At 40.5% G+C, this 6,800-nt stretch overlaps 1 non-coding gene across 1 annotated transcript; it reads right to left on the reverse strand.

Annotated features, from left to right (window-relative positions):
* Positions 1-6,441: 6,441 nt before the first annotated feature.
* On the reverse strand, positions 6,442-6,547 carry LOC134484228 (U6 spliceosomal RNA). Its single transcript, XR_015647268.1, has one exon. It is a non-coding gene; the product is annotated as a U6 spliceosomal RNA (small nuclear RNA).
* Positions 6,548-6,800: the final 253 nt, after the last annotated feature.

A 6,800-nucleotide genomic window follows, 5' to 3' on the forward strand; every position in this document is an offset into this window, starting at 1 on the left:
CCCAACATAAGGAGGCAAGCTATACCCTAGAAGAAGCAAGAAACTAATAGTCTTGGCAACAAAACAAAGAGAATGAAAGCACACAAACATAACCTCACATCCAAATATGAATATAACGGGAAGCAATAATCACTATTCCTTAATATCTCTCAATATCAATGGCCTCAACTCCCCAATAAAAAGACATAGATTAACAAACTGGATACGCAACGAAGACCCTGCATTCTGCTGCCTACAGGAAACACACCTCAGAGACAAAGACAGACACTACCTCAGAGTGAAAGGCTGGAAAACAACTTTCCAAGCAAATGGTCAGAAGAAGCAAGCTGGAGTAGCCATTCTAATATCAAATAAAATCAATTTCCAACTAAAAGTCATCAAAAAAGATAAGGAAGGACACTTCATATTCATCAAAGGAAAAATCCACCAAGATGAACTCTCAATCCTAAATATCTATGCCCCAAATACAAGGGCACCTACATACGCAAAAGAAAACTTACTAAAGCTCAAAACACACATTGCACCTCACACAATAATAGTGGGAGATTTCAACACCCCACTCTCATCAATGGACAGATCATGGAAACAGAAATTAAACAGTGATGTCGACAGACTAAGAGAAGTCATGAGCCAAATGGACTTAACGGATATTTATAGAACATTCTATCCTAAAGCAAAAGGATATACCTTCTTCTCAGCTCCTCATGGTACTTTCTCCAAAATTGACCATATAATTGGTCAAAAAACGGGCCTCATCAGGTACAGAAAGATAGAGATAATCCCATGCGTGCTATCGGACCACCACGGCCTAAAACTGGTCTTCAATAACAATAAGGGAAGAATGCCCACATATACGTGGAAATTGAACAATGCTCTACTCAATGATAACCTGGTCAAGGAAGAAATAAAGAAAGAAATTAAAAACTTTTTAGAATTTAATGAAAATGAAGATACAACATACCCAAACTTATGGGACACAATGAAAGCTGTGCTAAGAGGAAAACTCATAGCGCTGAGTGCCTGCAGAAAGAAACAGGAGCAGCATGAAACATGTCAGCAGCTTGACAGCACACCTAAAAGCTCTAGAACAAAAAGAAGCAAATACACCCAGGAGGAGTAGAAGGCAGGAAATAATCAAACTCAGAGCTGAAACCAACCAAGTAGAAACAAAAAGGACCATAGAAAGAATCAACAGAACCAAAAGTTGGTTCTTTGAGAAAATCAACAAGATAGATAAACCCTTAGCCAGACTAACGAGAGGACACAGAGAGTGCGTCCAAATTAAAAAATTCAAAAAAAAAAAAAAGGGAGACATAACTACAGATTCAGAGGAAATTCAAAAAATCATCAGATCTTACTATAAAAACCAATATTCAACAAAACTTGTAAATCTTCAGGAAATGGACAATTTCCTAGACAGATACCAGGTATCGAAGTTAAATAAGGAACAGATAAACCAGTTAAACAACCCCATAACTCCTAAGGAAATAGAAGCAGTCATTAAAGGTCTCCCAACCAAAAAGAGCCCAGGTCCAGACGGCTTTAGTACAGAATTCTATCAAACCTTCATAGAAGACCTCATACCAATATTATCCAAACTATTTCACAAAATTGAAACAGATGGAGCACTACCGAATTCCTTCTACGAAGCCACAATTACTCTTATACCTAAACCACACAAAGACACAACAAAGAAAGAGAACTTCAGACCAATTTCCCTTATGAATATCGACGCAAAAATACTCAATAAAATTCTGGCAAACCGAATTCAAGAGCACATCAAAACAATCATCCACCATGATCAAGTAGGCTTCATTCCAGGCATGCAGGGATGGTTTAATATATGGAAAACCATCAACGTTATCCATTATATAAACAAACTGAAAGAACAGAAGCACATGATCATTTCATTAGATGCAGAGAAAGCATTTGACAAAATTCAACACCCCTTCATGATAAAAGTCCTGGAAAGAATAGGAATTCAAGGCCCATACCTAAACATAGTAAAAGCCATATACAGCAAACCAGTTGCTAACATTAAACTAAATGGAGAGAAACTTGAACCAATCCCACTACAATCAGGGACTAGACAAGGCTGCCCACTCTCTCCTTACTTATTCAATATAGTTCTTGAAGTTCTAGCCAGAGCAATCAGACAACAAAAGGAGATCAAGGGGATACAGATCGGAAAAGAAGAGGTTAAAATATCACTATTTGCAGATGACATGATAGTATATATAAGTGATCCCAAGATTCCACCAGAGAACTACTAAAGCTGATAAACAACTTCAGCAAAGTGGCTGGGTATAAAATTAACTCAAATAAATCATTTGCCTTCCTCTAACAAAAGCAAACAAGCCGAGAAAGAAATTAGGGAAACGACACCCTTCATAATAGACCCAAATAATATAAAGTACCTCGGTGTGACTTTAACCAAGCAAGTAAAAGATCTGTACAATAAGAACCTCAAGACACTGAGGAAAGAAATTGAAAAAGACCTCAGAAGATGGAAAGATCTCCCATGCTCATGGATTGGCAGGATTAATATAGTAAAAATGGCCATTTTACCAAAAGCAATCTACAGATTCAATGCAATCCCCATCAAAATACCAATCCGATTCTTCAAAGAGTTAGACAAAACAATTTGCAAATTCATCTGGAATAACAAAAAACCCAGGATAGCTAAAGCTATCCTCAACAATTAAAGGACTTCAGGGGGAATCACTATCCCTGAACTCAAGCAGTATTACAGAGCAATAGTGATAAAAACTGCACGGTATTGGTACAGAGACAGACAGATAGACCAATGGAATAGAATGGAAGACCCAGAAATGAACCCACACACCTATGGTCACTTGATTTTTGACAAAGGAGCCAAAACCATCCAATGGAAACAAGATAGCATTTTCAGCAAATGGTGCTGGTTCAACTGGAGGGCAACATATAGAAGAATGCAGATCGATCCATCCTTTTCACCCTGTACAAAGCTTAAGTCCAAGTGGATCAAGGACCTCCACATCACACCAGACACACTCAAACTAATAGAAGAAAAACTAGGGAAGCATCTGGAACACATGGGCACTGGAAAAAATTTCCTGAACAAAACACCAATGGCTTATGCTCTAAGATCAAGAATTGACAAATGGGATCTCATAAAACTGCAAAGCTTCTGTAAGGCAAAGGACACTGTGGTTAGGACAAAACGGCAACCAACAGATTGGGAAAAGATCTTTACCAATCCTACAACAGATAGAGGCCTTATATCCAAAATATACAAAGAACTCAAGAAGTTAGACCGCAGGGAAACAAATAACCCTATTAAAAAATGGGGTTCAGAGCTAAACAAAGAATTCACAGCTGAGGAATGCCGAATGGCTGAGAAACACCTAAAGAAATGTTCAACATCTTTAGTCATAAGGGAAATGCAAATCAAAACAACCCTGAGATTTCACCTCACACCAGTGCGATTGGCTAAGATCAAAAACTCAGGTGACAGCAGATGCTGGCGAGGATGTGGAGAAAGAGGAACACTCCTCCATTGTTGGTGGGATTGCAGACTGGTAAAACCATTCTGGAAATCAGTCTGGAGGTTCCTCCGAAAATTTGATATTGGACTGCCTGAGGATCCAGCTATACCTCTCTTGGGCATATACCCAAAATATGCCTCAACATATAAAAGAGACACGTGCTCCACTATGTTCATCGCAGCCTTATTTATAATAGCCAGAAAATGGAAAGAACCCAGATGCCCTTCAACAGAGGAATGGATACAGAAAATGTGGTACATCTACACAATGGAATATTACTCAGCTATCAAAAACAACGAGTTTATGAAATTCGTAGGCAAATGGTTGGAACTGGAAAATATCATCCTGAGTGAGCTAACCCAATCACAGAAAGACATACATGGTATGCACTCATTGATAAGTGGCTATTAGCCCAAATGCTTGAATTACCCTAGATCCCTAGAACAAACGAAACTCAAGACAGATGATCAAAATGTGAATGCTTCACTCCTTCTTTAAATGAGGAAAAAGAATACCCTTGGCAGGGAATGGAGAGGCAAAGGTTAAAACAGAGACTGAAGGAACACCCATTCAGAGCCTGCCCCACATGTGGCCCATACATATACAGCCACCCAATTAGACAAGATGGATGAAGCAAAGAAGTGCAGACCGACAGGAGCCGGATGTAGATCGCTCCTGAGAGACACAGCCAGAATACAGCAAATACAGAGGCGAATGCCAGCAGCAAACCACTGAACTGAGAATAGGTCCTCTATTGAAGGAATCAGAGAAAGAACTGGAAGAGCTTGAAGGGGCTCGAGACCCCAAAAGTACAACAATGCCAAGCAACCAGAGCTTCCATGGACTAAGCCACTACCTAAAGACTATACATGGACTGACCCTGGACTCTGACCCCATAGGTAGCAATGACTATCCTAGTAAGAGCACCAGTGGAAGGGGAAGCCCTGGGTCCTGCTAAGACTGAACCCCCAGTGAACTAGTCTATGGGGGGAGGGCGGCAATGGGGGGAGGGTTGGGAGGGGAACACCCATAAGGAAGGGGAGGGGGGAGGGGGATGTTTGCCCGGAAACCGGGAAAGGGAATAACACTCGAAATGTATATAAGAAATACTCAAGTTAATAAAAAAAATGAAAAAAAATTAAATAGCTCACACATAAAATAAAATGGGGTTCAGAGCTAAACAAAGAATTCACAGCTGAGGAATGCCGAATGGCTGAGAAACACCTAAAGAAATGTTCAACATCTTTAGTCATAAGGGAAATGCAAATCAAAACAACCCTGAGATTTCACCTCACACCAGTGAGAATGGCTAAAATCAAAAACTCAGGTGACAGCAGATGCTGGCAAGGATGTGGAGAAAGAGTCACACTCCTCCATTGTTGGTGGGATTGCAGACTGGTAAAACCATTCTGGAAATCAGTCTGGAGGTTCCTCAGAAAATTGGACATTGAACTGCCTGAGGATCCAGCTATACCTCTCTTGGGCATATACCCATAAGATGCCTCAACATATAAAAGAGACACGTGCTCCACTATGTTCATCGCAGCCTTATTTATAATAGCCAGAAAATGGAAAGAACCCAGATGCCCTTCAACAGAGGAATGGATACAGAAAATGTGGTACATCTACACAATGGAATATTACTCAGCTATCAAAAACAACGAGTTTATGAAATTCGTAGGCAAATGGTTGGAACTGGAAAATATAATCCTGAGTGAGCTAACCCAATCACAGAAAGACATACATGGTATGCACTCATTGATAAGTGGCTATTAGCCCAAATGCTTGAATTACCCTAGATCCCTAGAACAAACGAAACTCAAGACGGATGATCAAAATGTGAATGCTTCACTCCTTCTTTAAATGAGGAAAAAGAATACCCTTGGCAGGGAAGGGAGAGGCAAAGATTAAAACAGAGACTTAAGGAACACCCATTCAGAGCCTGCCCCACATGTGGCCCATACATATACAGCCACCCAATTAGACAAGATGGATGAAGCAAAGAAGTGCAGACCGACAGGAGCCGGATGTAGATCGCTCCTGAGAGACACAGCCAGAATACATCAAATACAGAGGCGAATGCCAGCAGCAAACCACTGAACTGAGAATAGGTCCCCCATTGAAGGAATCAGAGAAAGAACTGGAAGAGCTTGAAAGGGCTCGAGACCCCAAAAGTACAACAATGCCAAGCAACCAGAGCTTCCAGGGACTAAGCCACTACCTAAATACTATGCATGGACTGACCCTGGACTCTGACCCCATAGGTAGCAATGAATATCCTAGTAAGAGCACCAGTGGAAGGGGAAGCCCTGGGTCCTGGTAAGACTGAACCCCCAGTGAACTAGTCTATGGGGGGAGGGCGGCAATGGGGGGAGGGTTGGGAGGGGAACACCCATAAGGAAGGGGAGGGGGGAGGGGGATGTTTGCCCGGAAACCGGGAAAGGGAATAACACTTGAAATGTATATAAGAAATACTCAAGTTAATAAAAAAAAAATAAGAAAAAAAAAAAAAAAGAAGAGAACCTTCATTTTGATCTACTGTTCCAGAAAGATAAGTCCATCATAGTAGGGCAAACCCATGGCAAAAGTGACAGGCATTGTAGAAAGAATACGAAGCTGAGAAATCACATCTTTATACAAAACACAAAACAGAAAATGAAATGGAAGTGGCATCAAGTTTCAATCTCTCAAAGTCTGCCCTCAGTGAAATACTTCATACAGCAAGGTTTTACCTTCCCATAACATCTCTAAACACAATTTCAGTGGGGGTCATTTCTCCTTCAATCCACTATAGATATTTTGCCCATTTTTAAATCTGTGATGCTTTCTTACTTGTGAGGTATGTGATGTGCATATAAATTTTAGATCTTAACCTTTTAGAAGATATGTGATTTCAAAGCAGTCTCATATTTCACAGACTGTCTCATGCTTCATGAATTTGTGTATCATCCTTGAGCAGAGGCCATTCTTATAATCTCTGTATCATTTCAGTTTTTGTATATGCACTGCCAAATCAAAACAGACCTAGTAATCTTTTTTTCTGATACAATATTTTATTGGATATTTTTATTTACATTTCAAATGTTATTCTCTTTCCAGGTTTCCAGTTCACAAACTCCCAAACCCATATGCCCTGCCCTTGCTTCTATGAGGGTGTTGCCCCACCTACCCACCTATTCACCCCTTCCATGTCCCCAGCCTGACATTCACCCACACTTCACATTGATCCTTGGCAGGACCAAGGACTTTTCCTCCCATTCATACCCAACAAAG

This window comes from Rattus norvegicus, chromosome X, assembly GCF_021556685.1.
Source record: "Rattus norvegicus strain SHRSP/BbbUtx chromosome X, alternate assembly SHRSP_T2T, whole genome shotgun sequence".
Lineage (NCBI taxonomy): Eukaryota > Metazoa > Chordata > Mammalia > Rodentia > Muridae > Rattus > Rattus norvegicus.